Source organism: Dicentrarchus labrax, unplaced genomic scaffold, assembly GCF_905237075.1.
Source record: "Dicentrarchus labrax unplaced genomic scaffold, dlabrax2021, whole genome shotgun sequence".
Classification (NCBI taxonomy): Eukaryota; Metazoa; Chordata; class Actinopteri; family Moronidae; genus Dicentrarchus; species Dicentrarchus labrax.
Genome location: NW_026136705.1, coordinates 29011533 through 29034669, shown reverse-complemented (window position 1 = coordinate 29034669; position 23137 = coordinate 29011533). Strand labels below are relative to the sequence as shown.

General features: G+C 39.2%; 1 protein-coding gene and 1 long non-coding RNA gene across 6 annotated transcripts in view; both read left to right on the top strand.

The window, feature by feature from the left end:
• cadm1a (cell adhesion molecule 1a) overlaps positions 1-23137 on the top strand; it is a 382815-nt gene that overhangs the window by 121006 nt on the left and 238672 nt on the right. The gene's annotated exons all lie outside the window — the stretch shown is intronic.
• Positions 1-23137, top strand: part of LOC127364457 (uncharacterized) — a 112254-nt gene that overhangs the window by 37578 nt on the left and 51539 nt on the right. The window contains exon 2 of the long non-coding RNA XR_007885030.1: positions 4195-4300. This is a non-coding gene — a long non-coding RNA (uncharacterized LOC127364457). The remainder of the gene's footprint in view (positions 1-4194; positions 4301-23137) is intronic.

The window sequence follows — 23137 nt, the reverse complement described above, 5'->3', positions numbered from 1 at the left end:
TCCTAGTCATTTTTCTTAACAGGTTTCCTCTCTTGCAAATCACTTGCGACTGAAGCGGTCCCACTTTAAGCAAGCAGACTATAAGGCGTGGGCAGTGAACAGGGCAGATGGAAGTGATCTTTAATTGGCTAGCTTCCCGTCAGGTCTAATCAGGACTGGCGTTCTGTCATCCAAGTTCTTGGAAGATTGTTTCTTTGAAAGACAAGCCTTCATCCTGACATGTTCATTTTTCCCCTGAAGGCAATATCATTCAGGGTTTTCCCGAAAGCCTGATTTGCATAGGACTAGCACTGCCTTGGCACCACCTGTGATTTGATAAAATTGCAGAGGGTGTCTGCATTATTAATCCTGTGGAAATCAGTCATGTCAATGATCTGTTAAATAAAAATTCAAATTACCATATTACAACACAAAGCCCATCTGATAAGGTTTAGTCCCGAGTGAATGAGCGTCCCAAACTCTATAGAAATGTAACATGTGGGCACAGGAGGATGAGAGGAGCAGACAACAGTTATAGCGTTGGGTGATTAGGTTTTGACAAAGATTTGATTATAATCTGAATCAACATCTGTACATTTCATTTTACATTTTCTTTCACTATTACCTGCCTTTTTCCCCCTGATAGCTGTCATCTCCCTGTCCAGCCTTCATCTCAGGCTTCCATTTTCACATCCATCCTCTGCTCATATTGTGTCTTTTCTACTTTGTTTCCCGGTTCGCACCTATCTGTCCGATCTGTCTTATCACTCCTCCTTGGTCTATTGAAGTTTTTTTTATTTTACATTCTCCCAAGTTCAAAGCTCTGTTGTGCCAAGACATAAAAGCAACATATGAACATTTTTAATATCACCTTTGTGCAGCTCATCTACAAAACTAAAACTGTCCTTTAAGTATTCATTCAGACTACCCTCCATGTTTTTCATTTGTTCTTGGGACAAGGTTCAAAATGCAATAAAGAAACAAACAATAAAACATCCCAGGAGCCATGACCTAAGAACGATTTTAAAAGTTAGCTTGAGGCAACTCACCAAACCTTTTGTTTAAAAAATAATCATTTTGATAGTTGAAGAGAAGTATCTTGCTTGCAGACCTTTTAGTAGTGCTCCCAGTAGGCCTCAGCCTGGTCTTTAGTCATGCTCAGATATTCTTTCTACCATGCTCCAAGAGCTTCAATCCCAGTGACGCCTACCTTCCATCAATCTTGATTCAGGAGAAAGGTCCGGTGCCTTTGGAATAAATGAAGCCCAGTAATAAAGGCTATGCATCCACTGACTGACTAAAACATCTTAACCCTATTCCCATCACTTTCTACATTAGTGGCCCTCTTGGGCAATTTGAGCTGCCTCTCTTTATTACTCCCATGTCAGTTGGAGCCATTTAATATCCCCATGGCAGATTTTTAGCATTTTTTCCCCTAATCACTTTCATATAGATTAGTCAGATGTAAATAGCCCAGAGTTCTTTCAGTGTTGATTAAAACTGATTTAACCTGGTACAGAGTTTGACATTTGAAAAAAGAGGTTATTAGATTCATCAGGACTCAAAAGCAACAAAAATGTTTATTTATGTTTATTTATTATTTATTTTGCACATTAGGGAATTTGAGTCTTGAACTTGAGTTTGTTAAGCACTAAAAGGAACATTCTGGCTTATTTCAACCAGCCGTATTTCCCATACATCTGTCCAATGTGGCTCTGCTTGAGCTAACATTGCACTTGCCACCTCTGTTGTAGGGAATCAGGGAAATGAGGATCGTGCCAAACCATGTATATCAAGGCAAGCTGTGCAAGCCTCCTACAGCTTTCCAGATAATATAACATGACCTTTAAGTGACTCATTTGAAACACAGAAAGTAGCACCCTAGAACAGCCAGTATGGCTAACTGCAGAGGGATCTATTGTCATGGAAATGTTGATCAGTGCTGCAAATTCATTTGTTGTAGTTTCACAGCTGGAATTACGTTGCATTCACATGGATTTAGGCAGACGGTAGATGTCAAACTGGATATAATTTTAGTGGATGAAAGCAGGATGGTAAAATTAGGTGAGGCCAGCAGAGAATACCAGCAATGGTAACGGTAGACGGCATTGCCGTCCAAAGTTAAGACACAGTTTTTGATGTCCTGACACATATATTGGAAATGTGCCAGACTGAAATAAACCAAAATTATCATCTGAGTGACAGCTCCTCATGAAGCTAATGAAGCCAACATTTGCCTTGCCATCAAGTAAGGCTAATTTTATGAAGTGAACATGCACAAAACTAATCACATATAGAGTCATATGATATCTCAGTTGTATTCAAACCAACCTCTTTATTAGGTCGAGGTCAATACTTTATATATCAAATATTCATGAGAAACACCTCCATCTGCAGCCTCTAACTGCTGAGTCAGCTCTGACAGAAGTTTAACAACTATGGATGGATTAGAGGAATTCTGTATTAGGTAGCATTGCAGTGTGGACCAGGACCAGTTTCTGGTCCCCTCAGTTTAAATGTGGCGTAATTTTTTTGTTAAAAAAAAAAAAAAGAAAGAAAGAAAAAACAAAACTTTGCTAGCCAACACAAAAATTCTGCTAGCAAAGCTATGGGCAGGTGAGGAATAGGTGCAGGAACATTAACCATTAATGTTCACATTCGAAATTATTTCTCCACCACAAATCTCATCTTGTCAAATCAACAAGCAAAATGAAGATTATTTTTAATGCCTCCAACAAAAAAAGTCAAACAATAATTCTTAAAGAGACTAAATGAGTTGGTAAAATGGTTTCTGTTGACTTAGTATTATTTCAATATCTGAGAGTTGGTTAAAAACACACTGCGCAGTTGTGATGGGTACACACCGATCTTTGAAGATAGATCTATGATGTATAGCCAACGATTATCTCTGCATTTTGTTGTCAATAGCATCACTGCAATATTTCTATGGCATTTGTAAAGTTTTGGCAAGTTTTCCAGCTACAGCACAGCACTTGCGTAGCACAGTTTCGGAGGCCGTTGCTCTTTACTCTTGCTTTGAAGTAATGTTTCGTCTTTGAACATCTAAGCCTCAGGGAAATCACAGCTTTTCACAAATATCAGGTTCATAGGTTCAAATCCACAGGAGCTTCGGTTTGTGAGTTGTGGACTGAAGTTGTTCAAAACGCTGTGCTAGTGTCAGTTTGACTTCATATTTGTTGTGAACTTGTTTTGACCATAGTGTACACCTTAATGTGACCTTAAAGAAATCAATAACCAAACAAGAGAAAATTGTGACACCCGTCAGTGGAGGTTCATGGAGAAGGAGTGAATCGTTGGATGTGTCTGTGTAAATTCGAGTCTTAGAGTTAAAGAATAAATGAAAATGAACATCACCACCAAACCTAAATGTGGGCATGAAATCAGCAACATAACATTTTTAATTACAGCCTTTTTTTTACTGATAGAGTCATCCATGTTTCTGTCTTTTTACCCTGTGAGCAGATAACAGATTGTTTATTTCAGGAGGGAACTTTATCATTTATGGAGAAATGCAGAAATATGACCTATCCTCCTGTCTTATTATTTCATTTTTGAAATTACTTTTTTTCACAACTTATTTTAATCCCTGTGGAGATAATACAAATAATATTTCGGAAATTCACCCAGCATCTGTTACAGGTACATCAAAATTTAGACTTTACTAGGCTTAAAAGAAACTGACAGAGGATTTGATGCATTCCTGCCTTACATTTTTGTATAATTTCTGACATATGTTAGTCTTTTTTAAGATGCCGCAAAGGATCTTAAAAATCTATTATAGTTGGGCAAAGATGAAAATGAGAATCTGACTCTGAGTGTCTTTTTGCATATGTTTGTAGGTCCTGTTAGATTTGCGATTCACATAATGAAACATACATGGCATACATACATTTAGCACTATTGACAGCCAGAAATCCATTACCATTCCCTTGAGATCTACCATTTAGCCAACTCTACCACAATGGTGAATTACTTGCTGGTTGATCAGTGCAGTGATGAGTATTTCCCTGTACAGAGTTTGGTGTAATTACAATATGGGAAAATGTATGTATGTATGTATGTATGTACGTATGTCGTATATATGTCATATTGTAAAAAAAAAAGCTAAGTGAATAACATATTAGGCTGCTTAGTGTAACATACTGTAATGCTAGTTGAATAACCTTTCTTCCCTCTCTTTGTCTTTTCTCCTAGGTAAGCACTTTCTTTGCTCTCTGTTGGTTGTGGTGATGGAGGAGGGATTGGCCGAGCGTGCTTCCTGTTGCTGTCAGCCCTGGTGAAGGTTTCATGCAGTTGAAATGTGAGGCAAGAGTGATTAAGGTGATGCATTGAGCCAGTGCACCCATAACAGAGATGCTTCTAGCTCTGGTTCTGGCAAAGTCAGCAGTATGAACACAATGGAGTGAAGCCCACACCCCCACTCCACACTCAACCACTGTGCACAGGAAGCCAGCGGTAGACAAAGAGGAGAGTGTAGAAGAAACAAGGGTCTAAATCGGAAGGTGTATTCACACCAAGGGCCTTGTTTTGTTGGATCAGTGGTGCAAAGTGCAGTCCGCCCTGCAGAGCGTGCTGGCCACAGTGACTGGGTTTGGTGTTTTTCAGTGTTTGGTTTGGTGGTTTAAAGGCATCTCCAGATAAACCTAGTATTTTTACTGCAAATGTCATGTACTGTTCAGCTAGCTATTTTGCCAACCATGCTGTTGTGAATATTTGAATGTAGGGTTAGGGTTAGCATCAGGGGGTTCCTAACATTAACCACCTTTGATTTCTTTTAAATTCTTTAGAGTGTGACAGTAAATTAGCAGACATTTGAAACTAGCTTGAGTTGTATAATGAAAACAAGTCTACATACATTTTTGTCAAAGCAGTGTATCATGATGTGGTAATGCAGTGCCGACGTTTAAAAGCAATATGCGCTTCTATTGCACTAGAAAAGCCAAAATAGATTAGAGTTTAATTTGTCCCCATGTTAGAAGCCACCGGCTTGGTGGCACTCGCGGAAATGCGGATCATCTTTTGCACCAATGCTGACTGACACCAATCTTTTAACAACATCTTTCTGCCTTCAATCTGGCAAAGTCAAACTCTCAGCATGTCTCCAAAATACCAAACAGGCGCGGGCGAGGCAAGAAAAAAAATGTGTGCAAAAAATACAAAAATACCACTTCTGTGACACAAAGCCTCTGCCATTCGCCACGCGCTGTAACAAAAATAGGGTGTTAAGCTTGTTTGGAGCAGTGTGTTCATACTTGTAACTCCCTTACTGCCTTTGTTTATGTTGTTTGGACAGTTGACAATGGTGGCATTGGAATCTCGGGTCTCCATCTAACTACAACACCTACAAAATGCTGGCCATGATGGTCCTCCATTAAACTGCATGTTTAAAGCCAACAGTTACTTTTTATTTTTATTGTTTTGTGGAACTGAACAGACAGGTCACACTGGGCAATACAACACAGTTCAAATGTTATTAGAACAGCAGTTAGCTTTGTGTTACGGGTTACTTGTCGATACTCCCTTGTCGTTAAAAAATATAATAATAAAAATATATTTTCTATACAATAACTATATTCATGTGTATACACCATTTGGACCAATACTTGGAATCTTATGATTTGATTTGATGATTTATTGAAACAAGGCCTTAGAGAAAAGGTCAGTTTTTCCATTTCATAGATTTCTTTTTATTGCTATCCACTCTCCTGTTGGTTTTTGGTGGATATCTAACCAATTGTTAGTTATTACTTTTTTGCTAGCTACAATCAGTATTTTAATAAGATACTTATCCTGTGTGTTAAATTCAGTTAGAATATTACCTAAATATAAGTTACTTGTGTTGTTAAAGTCAAACATAAAATAAAAAAGCAAACTGCCGTCTGAACCGCAGTCTGGACTGATGGTTCTTGTTATTTTCTCCTGTGTTCTAAACTGTCATGAACACCAAAGAAAGAAAATTATGGCAAACAGCACTGACACATCCATTATGCTTAACTCAAGTTACAGAGTCTAGAATTTGATGTGTTTTGACATTCTGCACTGCCAAAATCTCTAATCTCCTGGGCTGAAATGAGCCACTTTGGAAAGTGGCTATTTCACAAACCCTGACTTGCCGGTAATTGGGCAATGTGTGTATGTGTACTTTACACTATGTAATATGGTTTAGTTTAAGAATAAATCTGGTGGATTTTCTTATTGTCAACCAACATGAAAAGACCAAAACCAACAATGGATTTGTTCATTTCTCAACACTTTCTGAGTTCCCTAGACCAAGCCCATTGGTCCCAATTGAAGATGTAAATGTTACTCGTGGTCAGAAACAGGCAAAAATCAATACCAGACTGGCACGGAAGCTAGGGCAAACGTATCCAGTAAGGGATCAGGTAGGGGGGCAGAAGTCCAAAGAAGGCAAGAATCAGGCCAACGGAGAAGATGGCTGTGCCGCTAAGTTGAAAGCATATTAAACGACCTGGTGGAGAATGAATGGGAATGGCCCAGTATATTCACTGCAGGGCTAATGGGGAAGTGGTCTCAGGTGTATAGGCCATAACAGACTATGCAGGAAATACTTGTTAGTAGGATCACCAGCCTCATCCCTTGTATCTTACAGAAATTTTAGCAAAGATGACCTATACATTTGCTTGCATCCTTGCTGCTTCAAGAAGCAGCTGTCTTGTGCATGCTCGCTTACGTGTCATTTCTGTATAGAAATATGCACAGTCACATTTGATGTATCCATGGGGGAGACAGTCAATGGAACATAATTATCCTAAGTGCACTGCATCATTGTGCTGCAGAATAGGACATTTCAAGCCTTCCACTTTGCATTTGATAGAAAACACAGCACATCTTTTAACATCCGCTAGCAATGTGTCATTTTGAAAGTAGTATGGACATTTAAGGAAGGAGGTTGAATGTGTCAGGCCATGCATTTGCTTGACACATCTATTAGTAGAGAGTGTACCATTGATTGATGGTTAATTCAAGCATTTAGCCAACGTTATTCAGAGCTAGTTGCAGTTATCGTATATACTTATATATTCACGTCATTATACAAATAAAAGGACTGCTGCTATTTCAAAAGGTGATTAACATAGGGAAAAAGAAGAGGCAAAAAAGAGAGAAAAGTAAGCAAAACTTCTTGTCATTTCAGTAACGCAGACCGTATTTTAGCTTACAGCCAGTTCAGAAATTGCCAAGGAGAATGTCAGTGACAGATCTGCCTGGCTTCACGTTAAATTCACTTGAACCCTTTGTGTCATCACTCATCCCGTGTTGAAATGTCTAGTTTCCTCTTCCTTGACATTTTAACAACGTAATGTGGCAGCTCTACAGCTCAGATGGAGCTCTCTCTATATTTGTTTTGATTTTGTATGTTTAATGTTGCTGGATGGAGCACTCCGCTTTGAAGCACTGACAAACAGCTAGAGCTTTGGTGCAACAAAACCTAAAGCCTAACCTAAGAGTCAAGAATGTGGCAGGGACAAAATCTGATTTTTATTAAAGAGAATGTGATAGTGTGAGAGTTATTCTTGACCCTGGGGAGAATGAAAGTCTTTCTCAAGGTCAACTTACTAGTTTTTTTGCTGAACTTTCAACTGCATCAATTCATGATGGAAATGTAACAATTTGATATTTGTCGAGTTTGTCCATATGCAAGATCTGAGGTTGGACAGTCAAGGTTGTCCTCTGCTAACAGTGAGTGCATCAGATCACTACGAGCATTGTTGAAGGAGTTACTTAGAGAGAATTATCACTAAACTCTGCTAAAAGCTTTCTCCCTGTCTACTGTATCTGTAACATTGTGAACATATTAGTGAAACCAACTTTATAAGTTGTTACAAGGTGATAATATGTCATGTAAGCTTGTTCTTGCACAGATGGACTGTATAGACATTTCCCCATGATTGAATATGTGAAGCTGGTGGGGGATTGTATCTCTGCTGAGTGTGAACCATCTCCACTTCCCAGTAGATCAAGCATTGTGGCTAGACTGTATGTTAGACTGTATTTTTATCTGTGGTTGGAATCTGGTTTTCTGCAGGCAGTGCTCTTTGCTTTGTCTGTTTAGGAATAATGTCTACTGCAGCTCATGTCCAGTTAATCTCTTTCCCTTTATTTAAAATAAACATCACTTGAGGAATTTTTCCAGAAAAGGAAATGTGAGCGCTTTTATGACGTGAACATTCTCCAGACGCTCAACAAAGCATTCAATTTCAAGTGTCCCATAGTTGTAGCGAAGCCAGAAATTGCTTAGTAGGCAGTTTTTAAAAGCATAAAGATATACTCAGAGGGCTAAGCTGTCTGAGCCACAGAGTCACATGCCATATAACCCCCATAAAACACATTTTCATTATCATTTTATTTAGCACTTAGGAGTGAATTCAGTTCAGCCTGGAAATCCCCAAGGAGAACGTCAGTGTATCATTTATGTAATATAACTATTCTGCTCTCTATCTTAAACGGCAGTTGTAAATACTTTTAATGCAGCAGTGAAAGTAGATGACCCATCTGTTCATCAACCAGACTGTCAATTAGTTGTTCACATACATATAATGTAACAATGTTATTGTACCATCATTTTCTAAATAATATTACAGTGATACAATCATAGTTAAATTGTGCAATGCAGACCATTTTGGGGTTTTGAGGTGAAATGGATTCAGGATTTTCTAAGAATTGTCTTCTAATTTTAACATATGACAGGAAATAAACTCGGTCCCAAACTGTTTCCTAGCAACTAATGATTTACTAAACAACACACAAGGTTTCTAATTTATCTGGTTCCTTAAATTCACAAACATGACAGACATGGGCAGTAGGAATCAGGCTTTTGCATTAAAAAGATTTTTGCAATGAAGCTACATAAATCCCAATTTTCTAAAATCATTCAGTTCAATTCATCATTCAATTTGATTTCATCCTGATTTATTAATGGAGCCAGTGTAGCTGGTGTAGATTTCATTGGCCAAGTTGGCTGTGGTCAAACCTTTGATGGCTGATTGTGCTGTCAGATTAGCCTGCCTTTTGCGGCCTCGACTCTGAATTTGTAAATTCTGTCTTATCTATAGACCAAAACTGTCACATTTTACTTTACTTGTTGATCCAAAAATCCTCATGCAAGAGAGCTGGAACATATTGTAAGATGTAAATGGAACCCAATCTATTTAAATCATTGAAACAGATGGTCCTTGAGCTGTGGTTAAGAGTGGTAAATTATCTGCTCTCTGCTTGCTACTGTCGCTGTCTGAATAAGAAACTGTCCACTGATAAATGGACAGATTCACAGCCCAAGAATAAAGATTACTGATTCCCCTAAATTTAAGTCCAATTGACCAAAGAGAGTGTGTTGGGTCTCATGGAAAGAAAAACCCAACCCTAAACCAATCCAGAACCAAATCGGTTAAAACTTCATACAGATTGGTAAATCCAGAATTTCACATTATTGCAGAAAATTGACATTTCTTACATACCTGCTGCAATTGTTTCTACAGTGAGGTAGAGGTTGAAGTGGCTGTTATTTTGCTGTACTTTTAGTCACAGCACGCCATTAACTTCCAATACGACAGGTTCGCACATGCACAATGAGTTCAGTTAATTTTGATATAGATTTATATCAGCTCCAACATGTAATGGGTTCTTCTCGTCCACTAAGTTTCATGAAAATTTGGCTAGTAGTTTTTCTGTAATCCTGCTGACAGACAAACAAGCAAACTCCTTGGCGGAGGTAACAATGGCATATTAAATGATGGCAGAGGTTTCAACATGCTTTATTTCCAAGGTGTATGCAACTGCTATATGAGCCCAGTAAAAATAACCCTCTTAGATGCAAGAAAGAAATGGACTCGACAAAACAGTGCAAACAGCAAGCCAGTATCAGTTGCCTTTCTGTGGGAATTCTCACCCTATGGCATGCTGTTTTTAGATACAGAGGCGATGGAAAAATACAGAAATGTCAAGATATCCACTTATCTTCCACTTCACCAAACCTGAGAGAGGTTGAGAAGTTTAGTGCAACAGCCACTCTCTGACCTTTCTATACATTCCTTCAGTGGAATCATCAACAGACTCACAGAATGTCTCACAGATCACACAATGATGTTGAAATATGAATAATATATTATTCCACTATACAGGGGCTATATTACCATAGCAAATGTTATTTTGACACCTACGTTATGTTACAATGTTAACAAAAGATCATTTTGAAACTTTTGTTAAAGTTAATTTTACGTCGTGAAAGTCACAATTCTCAATTTACATATGGTCTAATTGCAGCCACTGTAGTACACAGTGCAACTGACATCTTAGTGGCAGTGACACTGTACACTATTCATGCAATGGTTTTTTTTTTTTTTTTTTTTTACAGTTAACAGTTTAACATGTTAAAGGCAATACAAGTTTAAAAAGACTAAGACTACAGCCATGTTATTGGCTCTGTGAGGCTGATTTTACTGAAGGCACAGTGGTGCTTTGAGATGAAGAGTCAGGGGATCACTGTCATTATTACAGTCCATCCTCTGAATGAATGTACCTGATTTCATGGTGGCAATGCAACCAATATTTGTCAAAATACTTGAATCTGGACCAACATGATGGACCGACCAACTGACAGACAGATTCCTGCTCTTATAGCCTCGCTGCTAGTGTGGCAACCAACATGATGTAATAATAATGATAAATATGTAAAACTAATGACCTGTTTTTCCTGCATGGATATATTTCCATCTTTCAGCAACAGACAAAGCCAAAGTCCATTTTCTGTACTAGCAGACCCCCATCTCTCCACCCAGGCCTCTGAGGTTCGACATAAAAGATAAAACATGAACCTTCATCTGGAGCTTCTGTGTAATAAGTGCACAGTAGGCCATTTCCCCACAGTGCCTATCCTGGTGTACACGATGCAAGCACAAACAGATTGTGAATGTGATCGCATTTGAATCATATGCCCTCTGTGTCATATGTTTGACTAATGATAGTATCACTTTTTCATGATTTTAATGAATAATGAGTTTATGGAAAACTGACTTTGTATTTACATATTTTTTTTTTTACATAATTTAACATGATACTGACATTGTTAGGACCTGTGAGTACAACTGCATTCAAGAATAGTTGTTGTTAACATTAGCTGCCCAATGCATGCACTGTTTTTAAGCTACTTTTTCAGTTTCCAGTATGAATAACTGCTATAAAAGATGCATAGAAAAAGGTGAAAGCTCTCCCCGTTTGTCAATAATGCACTGTGTAGGGAAATACTGTGTACCAGTTTGTGTATTTTCATCTTTATTTTTAATGAAAATTGTCAAATCTAAAGAAATTGGCTCTTTGTAGCTTTAGTACATAGAAGTATGGAGTGGTATCAACCTTGGGATCACCGTGCATGACTGTACTGGCAGCCTCTACTAGAACACATTATACACTCTTGATTATTTTGGTGACCTTCTGACCTTACCTCTAGTGCCTCCACAACGCCAAAATGTCTGCTTGCACAAGAAATATCTATACAGTGGAAACACACAACAGCAATGACTGCTTTTAATTCGAAATAAAAAGAAAGATCTCACCACATGTCGCTGTCAGTATGAAGCTTCCGCTGCAGCAAAGTGTTAAGGGTCTTATTCAAACATATTTATTAATGGGGTAACAAGTCCAGGCCCTCTGGTCACTGCTAATAACGGGCCATCCACTGACCCCATTCATTATCGTGAACTCAGCCGTGCTTCTTCTAATTTGTTAAGGCTGTCAGCTTTAAGTGCTCAGTGTTCATAACATTTCTGCCATTCTTGTTGCCATGAAAGCTAAAGCGTCATTTTGTCGTTGTTTTGTTTGGAATTTAAGTGTGTTTCATTATTTAGTGAAATCAGTTAAATTCGAGCCAAACATGAATTTGAATTCGCTGTGCATTTCATCCAGACTTTCAGACCCCATTTTCACCTGATATTAGAATTGATATCTATCTACCTATATCATGGAAACAGACAGATACATGTTAATGCAGATGTAAATGCACAGAAAAAAGAAACAGATGGCCACTCCCTTATCAAAGGGGAAATAAACAGTCCATACAGCATCGCTTAACAAGAATGTAGACCTCTACAATGTGCAGGATGGGGGGGTGTTTCAACTGATGGGGGTAGCTAAGCTTGCAATACTCCTATTACTGTTATGTTAACCTAGTTAGCAATGATACTGAAGAAATAGGCCAGGGATTCCAAAAGTCACAATCAATCACGCCGTCACCCTCGTCTTGCTCGTGGGCAGCTTCATTTCCCTTCATTTGAAATCCCATGCATTTGTTGAGAACTTTGCCAGCTCCGCCTACTTAATTTGCATATTAAGATGTGATCACAATGCTGTAATGAGATGACAAATTCTGGTGTAATTTCAGTGTCCCAGGGGACAGACCCAGCAGAGACTTCTTTCACACAGAGCTCGCTGACATAGTTGCACTCTGCAGGAGTAAACATCTTGAGGAGACATACAGTTTTCACGCATTCACACTTTTTTAACAATTGCCTTCCTCTTCTACACCTTAAGTCACCTCCAGAGAGGTTAGAGCGGTTTCACTGTAACCGGTTGCCTCAACACTTGGATAGCTAAGCGATACATCCAGAACGCATGAAGTGGTTAAGTGGAAATGGGTTGTTTACTGCGCAGACATACTTCCTTCACCGTATCCTGAGAGGTTATACAGTTGCAGTTTTCATCTAAAGCCAATGCGGATGGATGGATGGATGGATGGATAGTTTTTAAAATTCAACACGAGGGCCCAAATCACTCCCACTTGAGCAGATGGACAAGTACTTTGACTAATTTGCTTTTCAGTCCAAGAACATGAATTTTTGAGCATATCCTGAAAAACATTCTTTTTTAACTAACTGATGAAAAGCTAAAAGTATGTCTCTCAACTGAAGCGGCTTCCATGGATTTATTGCTCTGCAACCGCTTGAGTGCTTGGATTTTCCCTGTCCTGATTGTGTGCAGTGTACGTGATGAACAGTGTCAAACCTTTGCCCCGCTGTCTTCCTGTGTGCTTTCACAAACCGCAATCCCAGAGTTTCTTATTTTAACAAAAGCGTTGTTATGTAATATCACATAACAATGTTGTCTTTGAAGGTTCTCGCTTCTGCCAAGCTCTTTCCTGCATGACTTTGATGCATTTTCAGGAAGTTTACCGGGAAATCATATTTTATTCACAGCGCACCATAGTTTCAGGGCTTTCTTCTTGATTTTAAGGTCTAATTTTAATATTTCAGTGAAGCCCTTACTCTTTTTACATTTCATTGTAGTTTATCTGAGCATATTAAGGCTCACAGAAACTGTGCGAAGATTTCACTGAAGTTGTTTTTAAGCCCACACCCTTGAGACAACATTGCAGTAGAACAAAGACGAGTATTTTCAGAAGTATTCCGATTACCAGTGCTGTTGCTGTTCTTACACATCAGCAGGTTTTCTATGGGAGTCTAGCTTTCCCTTGTACATTTCAGCTATCAGTTTTTTGGCTTATTTATTTGTGCTGATTTCAGTTCCAATGGGATATACAGTATTTTATTCTATTCAAATAATATTGTTGTGTGCATATGTGCTGAGGTACATTTCTGCTGGCAGCAGTTCAGTCCTGCAGTTTTTGTCAGAGAGCTGGTTACATTTTCATTTTTTGTGCATGTGCGTTCAAGACATACAGAGAAAACGAGTGAGCGAAGCAACATAGCCCAAGACCAAAGATTCTTCATCTTCTAATCAGATCCCAAGCAGGGGGATCAGTTTGGGGATAGCAATTAGCATCTGGGCTCAAGCACATCTCTGCAGCTCTGGGTCTTTGTAAGCTCTCAGGTTACCCCCTTTTGTGGCAGTGTAGCCTGCGGTGGTGTATTCATTTGAAAGTCTGAACAGGCAATTACGAATTACTCACATGGGCCGTCATGAGTCTTATTTATTTATTTTTTAACAATGGGCAAAAACATTTTTCAAACAACATTTAGCATTTTTGGTGGAAAATGGAGCTCAGCAACTGTAGCCCGTCACAACTCCATTGAGGAATGCGGGGTTGATGTGTTGGTTTTGCAAGTTGTTGCAGGGTCCCTGGTGAGCTCAGATGCTCGGTACAGCCGGCGGGATCTTAGAAGAGATGAAATGCCATCAGAGATACAGTATGTAGGAGTCTTAATTAAGTCAGTCTTCTCTGATTGTGAGCTTTTAAAGCATGCCTATCTCAAGCTTGCCTGCTTAATTGGATGTGTGTGTGTTTGTGTGTGTGTGTGTGTGTGTGTGTGTGTTAGTATGTGCCTTCTCTGTGCGTGGGTGAGCCTCTTTGGAAATGTGCATGTCCGTATCGCAGTCATTATATGTGTAAACAGGGGCTCAGCAGGGAACATGTTGCATAGCACAAACTATTGGCATGTTTACTCAGTCTCTTTTCTCATTTGGGGTCTTTTCCCTCATTCTTTCTATCAGCATGGTTGTCTGCTTCACAACTTCAGTGACTTAGATGACTTGGGTGTGTAGGTGGCGGCTCACTTCAGAGACTTCACACACAAACACACACACTCTTTAATCTCCCCTTTACGCGTTCCTTGTTAGGCAGATCAGCCACGATGTGCTGCTCTTTTCAATCAATGAGTGCCAAAGGCAGTAAATCAAGGATTAAGGTGCGGCATGGCACTCCATTCTGCATGCTCCTGGCCCTTCATCTCATCAAGGTGCAAACAGAAAACCCAAGCAGTTGCACATCTATGATGGGCCCCCTACACTTTAATCATCGCCGGTGACCTCGCTCATCACGACCACATTAAAAAACAATTGTGCCTTCGCCTCGCTCCCTGCCACAGCCCCCTGCTAGTTTTATTTATTGGCTCTCGTCTTTGTGGTTAAATTATTTTTATCAATCAAACAAGCCCATCAAGAAAAGTGGCTGCCGTTTAGATAAAGGCCCCCCCGATTGCTGATACTTAACCAATGAGGAGGCTCGTGAAGGCAGATGAAGTAGTACAGTGCAGCTCTCCAGGGAGCCAGTGTACATCTGATTTTGGCATGAAGCTATCACCGAGTTAAATAGGATTTCAGAATCAGTTTTGACCCAAGGGAAATTCAATAGATTACTTGATGGATCACGTCTGTATAATGGGAGGGACTCATAGAAACAGTTGCTACATATTGTTTGGCTATGAGCATGCTGTATGACACAAACACACTACAAAGCTCTGTTCAGAAACTGCCTTGCATTTCTAGGCCATTTCAGACTTTGATGGTGTACTGTACTTTTCTTATTCAGCTGATATCCAACTAAGAATAGATGACAGAAAGACATTCATGGTGCAGCTAGAATTATCTATTATTTATATCTATAATATAAATTGCACAAACACTGCAGAATTTCCAGAAAGCCGTTGCAGAAAAAGGAATAATAAATTTAAGGTTTTGTCGTCAGAACCACAAAGTGATGGCTTGTTTCTCAGCATGTTGTACTGATCAAAAATCACACAGAAAGAAGTACATTGGAGATGAGAAAGACAAACAAACTCTTAAACAGAAGGAACCCTTAACAGACCAGAATATAAAAGAACATGTTACACTTTTCGGGCAAGCTGGAATCTAAGGAATATAATTGGCTGTGGTCCAGTGGCGGGCTCAGGCTGGTTGGGGGACCGGGGCCAAAAAAATAAAAAATAAATTGCAGAAATCTGTGCTTCATTTATGGTGAAACAGCTTAGTCAGTGTTAGGATTAACATCCTAGAGGGCATTCCAGCATATTTTCTCCACTGGAAGGAGAAGGAGATGCTGTGTTAAGCACTGGTCTTTCTTGGTCCTCCTGTGAGTGGGAGTTTGATTATGAATTAATCATAATTTCCTTGATTCTGATCAGAAAAGGGATGATTGACCACGTGTCTTAAGTAAAGCAACACAAGAGCCTGTTTATACCTGGTTCTGAAAACCCATTCCTGAATGCGCTGTGATCCTGCATTTAGTCTCCTCCTGGCTACATCCCACTGACTCCCCGATCTCTCTCCAATGGATTTGTGGTCTCAAGGTGTTAAATCAAATGGGGAGAGTTTGTTTCGGACGGCCTCTCCTCAGACTCATGGTGTTGCATTGTTGGCTCTATGTACGGAAAGTGACAGAAATAGTTTTGCGACGAACGAAAAAGAAAGCTTTCCACAGAGGAGTTCAAAACCTGCCAACTTTCACATCTCTGCACATTAATCACTGCATGAAGTGGGCGTGACTGTTGGATTGTCTGATTCAGAAAGTTACGTCATCTGCCCATGGAGACTAGTAGACTCCTTTTAGTGGCTTTTTTGTATTACAAATGTTGTGTCTATTGAGAACCTTCATTCACTATCAACCCTTATTGTTCCAAGAATCCATCGCAGTATTTGGGTTGAGCGTTTCCATCCATTTATGTGCATTTTCAATTTGCGCATATTGGGGATATTTTATAAAAGTTGCAGCAGAAACAGACTGAATAACAAATCATGATGAACATGAAGCTTCTGCCTTAAACATGCACTGAAGCTTGTGCTCCACTGAAGAGACAAACTGTTACGGCAGACCATGTTTTCCATGTTCTTTTAGTTGACGTTAGGCTGGTACCTTTTTAATTAAATCATAATTACATCATCTTGTTAACCCATCCTCTCCTGCAGTGGTTAATGCTGAATAAGTGCCACCAATTATTTATCTCAGTATGCATTTCCTACGCTCTCTTTTTATTTTTGGTCCTGCTCATATTACATTTTAGCTTGTAGCTTTTGAATTGCTAATATCTCATTATAAAAAAGAAACCAGTGGGTGTTTTAGGATGACATCTCTTTTAAGGATAAATAATTGCTTATATTGCGAAGATTCCAGCTGAAGAAAGGGAGAGAGACAGGGCCCACACATGAAGGATAATTGAACGAAATCTGGCTGTGGAAGAGCAGGATGCTCAGAGAACGCTGCTTGTAAAAGGCGTCCAGCTGACATTGCCATCGTCCATGGACATGAAGGGTAACTGACATCACTTGAGATGCAGCTTGGCTGTTTAAGCATGCCTCATTTCACATGTTTCCTCGATTGAAATACATATTTCCTTAATTTCACTGCCCTCGCATCCTTTCTTTGCATCGTCTTTTCACACTTCAGCTTTGGTTTTTTCTACATATGTGTATAAAGCACATTTGAAATCCATTGCATGAGATATCTGTCAGTATTGACAGAATGCAACATTTGCACTAAATACTATAATATGAGTCATATAATATCGGTGAGGGGAAACTGCATTTCCTCAGCTGCTTTTGGGGAAATTTGACATATTTTTGAATCCATGAACATTCACAGATGACTTAACATCAACTATAAACCAAAGTAGATTAGGTACAGTAGGTCAGGGGAGTTGGAAAGCGCTGAATATCACACATTTACTTCCAAGAGTATATATATATATATACCAGAGGGAGGATTTTCTCTTTAAAGACCTTGTGAGGTAGCATGAAGCGTTAGCCTGCTTCAACAAGCAATGTTTCAACTTAACCCCTGGAGACAATATTTTGACCAAAGTGCCTTTAGTTTCTGCTACGGGGTCTGAGTCAAAATTGGAGTTGAAGTAGCTGCAGGCTAGGGGCTTTGGAATTCTTTTGCTGTTACTTGATTTGAGAAGGTTGTGAGAGATGAAGGAGAGCGAGATGCTTTTAAAAAGCCAATAGGATTTATTATGTGTTCTGTGCCTATAGCAGACTGGATTTAGCCAATCCCTAGACATCTCTTTTTCCTCTCTGTACCCACAGCTGTCATGCAGAATATCTTATCACATCGCCTGAATGTGGGTGGGTTGGTCTGTCGCCTGCCTCTGTGTGTGTGTGTGTGTGTGTGTGTGTGTGTGTGTGTGTGTGTTAACATGAGAAATGTGGCTTGTGGTTAAAAGGGCAGTGGAATAATCACTCTGGCACCTGCTCAGACTCCCATGCGTTGTTAAACATCCCGCTACTCACAAAGTCAAATACAAGACAAGCCTAATGGCTCCCCAATGCTCGTCTTTGTAAATGATGGTGTTAACTACAACTCTCTTAACACTTAAGCACGTCGTGGATCAAATATAATACATATTCCTGTGGTTTGTGCCTCCCATTAAAGGTGTCAAGTTCAACTCTGCAGCGCTTTAAGTATGGAGGTCCCTGTTGACTTTTCAGCTTACATGTTTCAAAAACAGCTTTTGCTTCCATTTTCCATTACCTTGAGGTAATGCCCCTCTTTATCAATGTGGTTTTTTTCTGTGAAATAAATTGTTAGGTAGGGTGTCCTAGTCTACAATAAAAATAGACTCAGTCTGTTTCTGTGGTTTGCAAATCAGCACCATCAGCACCCTTACCAAGGGGCTCACAGAGCGGCTATGTTAGTGCAGTAGTTATGGTTTAATCCATAGCAGTTTTAGCACTTGGTTCATTGGTTTAAATGAACAGTGCACCCAAAATCCAAAATACATATTTTACTCAAGATAATCCACGGATCTTGTTGTGAACACTTTCATGTAGGAACTATTTTATTTATATCACAGTGTATCTTTCATGATTTCTTAAATGTGAATATTTTCTACTTTCTTTATGACAGTAAACTGAATATTGTTGGGTTGTGGACAAAACAAGATATTTGAGCACTTTGGGCTTCAGGAAACAGTGATCAACATTTTAAACTATTTTCAGACATTTTATGGACCAAAAACAAATCGATTAATCGAGAAAATCAACATATTCATTCATAATGAAAATAAACATTGCAAGTCGCAGCCTTACTTTAAGCAAATGGGCAGTCACACATCTTTCAGTTTTTACTGAATGAATAGAAAAGGGTTTTTTTGTGGGTATATACGAAGACCCTGGCACCCTGTCCGCAGGGCTGTGATATTGTTGGGTGATAGTGCCACTCTGCATGAGCCAAGATGAATGGGCTCAGTCATCATTATGATTTCAGTGGATGTTGGAGAGAAAAAGATTAGAGAGATTGGTTCCATAGCAGAACATAATTGATTTATAATGCACCAGCTAGGAAAGCAGTGCGTAGCTCCTCACATGGATGGGTGGAGGGCGTTTGGAGGTTAACAAAAGTGGGGTTAGAGGGCTACATGAGACTGGAGAAGCTCCAGGGCAGAGCGTGTCAACATTGGTCAGTGTTTCTCATTCCTATGGCGGGTGACCAAAAAAGCCAGGTCAGATGAAGGCTCGAGCTGCCGATGAAAAAGCCAAGGCTGATGCATCTTCTAGGTTGTTAAGGTGCTTCTCGTGCTGTGTTGTAGCTCCAGGGGTAGCAGACTACTGTTTCAACAAAAGCACCACAGCAGCTAGTTGATACAGACGTTTTTATTACAGATTAAATCAGTTTGATGTGATGGTGTTTTTGGTTTAGCTTTAGATGTTCTGAGTTGATCCACTGCACTTTGATCAGGCTGATTAAGGTATGTTTTATTGATTGGTATCATTTATTAAAGCTTGATCTAGGAAAAATTGGTCTATACATTACATTCTTTTTCACACCAAGTCACCTGACCTTCACGCCCTTAAATAATGGGAACATTACTTCCTGCTGTGGTAAGGGGAACTGGTGTTGAACATAAATTGCCGGCTGTAAAATTGTCCAATAAGAACGTAATACCTTGGACAATTTGTAGGGAAACTAGCCTGAGATGAATCATAATCTACAGCAGTGTTTTCCAACCTTTTTGCTTAAGGGACCCCTTTTCTAACTGATGACATATATAGTGACATATTTTATGGATATTTCATATTATATTCAAAACTGTATGGATGATACATGAACCCAAACAGATAACTGCAAGAAGCTTGTGTAAATGGAATGATTGGAAGAATTTGGAGCAGATTATTTCCTGTTTAGGGAACCTTTTATGTACAATCCTCTGTCTGTATTATGTATTTTTAACAAACATACAGACTTAATAGGCTTCTTTTTTTGGGACAAATTTCAGTGTTTTCTTGTCCCTGATGCTTGGCCATTGGTAGACATTACATTTACTTAACATTTACTTTTCTTCATAGAAGTGAACTATGTTGATATAGGCCTATTGTGGATATTTTTAGAATCAAAAAGGCCTTGAGTCCCCAGGTTGGGAACCATTAATCTATAGCATGGTTTCATTATGTTGAGCTTGTGTTTTGATTAGCAACAGACATTTACTACATTAACTGCAGTGGTTTTTTATTCTATGCGTATAGCATTTTACCCATTAAGTTAGCCACCCACACACTCCATGTAAATGTTTTTACAGCTTTGGTGCTAAAGCAAAGTATTGCTTAGGATTGTAAAATCATCAGAAACCTGTCCTTTTTCCTCTGAGTGCCAAGATTCGACGTAAGGCTTCAGAGGAATGGGATCAGTGAATTGTTGGTATGAAGTCAAACAGCATTTAGCTTTTCTAAGTTATACAGTTTCTTTCTTCTTGACTGACACTAAGTGAGTGTGTGTGGGGCAGTGAAAGGAAAGCAGTGAATTTGTGATTTGCAGTCACTTCTCACCAGTTACCTTGAGCCTTTTCACATTTACCTCATTTTACAGTCACAACATGGTTTTAGAAATTTACCAATAGCTGAGTTTGTGCTGGCTAGAGAACAATCTCGGATCAACTCTCTGAATTCCTCTGAAGTCTCAGACAGTGACAGCAGAAGATGGGTGCCTGATGCCTGTGTGCTCGGTTGATATCTCATTCCCAAACCTGCCGCGCTACTTCTAATAGGAGAGCTCAGAGCTGCAGAGGAATCTCGTTTATTAGGATTCAGCCCACTTCCTGACATGCTGCGAAGGAATAGATAAGAGCGGTGGGAATGCGGCTTGAGTTAAATAAATAAACAGATCATGCACAAAATAATTAACCTCTCAGGGTCTTTGACATGCTCTGAAAATGCTGGAGGTGTAGGGGGTTGGAGGGGGGGAGGAAATGGAGGAAGAACTCTCATACTGAGCTGGCCCTTCTTCCTCAAGAAGCTGCTATATATACTGTATATCTTCAAGGTGAACCTGTCTGTTCAGATGGTCCATTATATCGCTCAGTTTCTTGTGATCACCTGAGTGCTTTTTATCTCCGTCGTGCAGTTTCTATCAATATTCTGATCACATCATTAACAGCTGGCCATTGCCTGATATTGCTGATGTTTGGCACTTATTATTATTACCTTTTCAATAAATGCTGTCAATAGTTTCTGTCGACAATTACAGGCCTGCTGATCATGAACATGGTCTTCTTTCTACTTCCTACAAACAACCACAACCTAAGATCCATTGGGCTTATCTGAACATCTACAGGACGTTGTGATATGGTTGAAAGGTCTGGGATAACAATTTGAGTTGGGATTGTTTGGTCAAAGAACAAAACACATTGATTTACCCTTTCCATTTGGAATGAATTCAGTATATATATTTATATTTGAATTGTATCTATAAAAACCTGTAGAAATCACAATTATGTTTACTATAAAAATAGCCCCAGAAATTCAACAACACTGCAGCTAATTATCATTCATTATAGATTGATCAAGAATATTTTTTTTCCAGTTCATCCTTTCACAATTTTATTTAAGAAAAGAGAGATTGCATGTTCAAGTTACTCTTGAAGACATTCATTTTAGAGAGAAGATTTGGTAGTTTTGTTTGACAGATAACCTCAATGGTTAATCAGCTTTCAAAAGAACTAATTGATTCAGCCCTTATCTCATCATAAATATTGTAATCACATTATAAATGTTACAAAGAACTATTAGAATTATTTAACGTCGTACAGCGAATTAAAGGATGGTGGTAGTCATGCACACAACGTAAAGTGCAGACAGTAACAATGCTATGAACCTGATTACTTTGGTTCCAGTTCAACACTTGGTCATCATTGTCTTTGGATTTCATCCAACCCAGTTCCCATTCAGGGAGTATAGGCCAAGGAAGTCCAAATTTGAATCTCGGAATAAGGATGTAACGAGAACCGATACCAAAGTCCAAGTCGATACCAAGTCGATACCAAACTTTTGAAAACCTGATAGTTCTTGTCTTCTACAGTACCATAGGTACCGAGGATACAGTTTTCTCGGACCTGACGGGGGAAGCTTATACGCCTACAAATTCTCCACAGGAAGAAGAACATGTCGAAGACAGCGACATGTGCAGCTTTATAGGTGACTTACTGGCAGTACCTTCGTGCACTCTCCTCCGCCTGTGTCTCTCGCTCTGTGTGCGTGTGTGTGTGCAGAAGCTCAACCCTGCCCGAAACGGGCAGGGTTGAGCTTCTGGTCAGAGGCGAGACAGAGAGCGGTGGAGAGCTGCGCACTCACCTAGCCACTGCAAATGCAACAAAACCCCCGCAAACAAAAAGCAAGTAAGAATAATTTATTAATGTAATCTATGCAAAAGATGTACAGACGAGGAAAATAAACAGCAGAATACAGTTAATTTATGTCGCTCAGGTAAAGGCTGCGCTGAAGCAACAAACACTGCAGGACACAAATATCAAACGAGATTACAGAGCTTGTTAGGCTATTGTATAGACTACTGTGTTTATTAGTTATTTAATATAAAATATATATATTATGGGCTATATTAATATCAATATATTATGTATAAAAAACATTAAGGAACACCTTGGTTGCAGGCAGTTTTTTTAAACAATGCAGAGCTATTCACCTGTATTATAAAGTAAAATACAAAGGCAATAAAACATGATACATTTTTGCTGTGGTATGGAATTGGAATCGAGAATCGTGGAATTTCACTGGTATTGTTATAGACGATTGCATTTCTGGTATTGTGACATGCCTGTACGGAGCTATGCATTGAAGCTTCTAGAAAGATTTGTCAAGTCCTTGGGCAGTGATGTAGCTCTGTGTTACAGCATTTTTTTTTACTATCACTAATTAGCTGAGGGAGTGGATTTTTGTGGCTAGCTGTTTTCCCATGGAGAACTAACACAATAATGAAAATCAGCAGAGTTCTAAGCCTCTTATATCTCCCTTTATTCTGAGTCCTACTTCAGCCTTTAAATTGCCATCATTTGACAAAGTAATCAACATTGTTTTAATTAAGTTGTCTAAGTTGCCCAGATGCATTTTTCTCTCCTTATTACCACTCTCCCACCACACATCACTCCCTCACCGTCTACAGCAGAGGGTT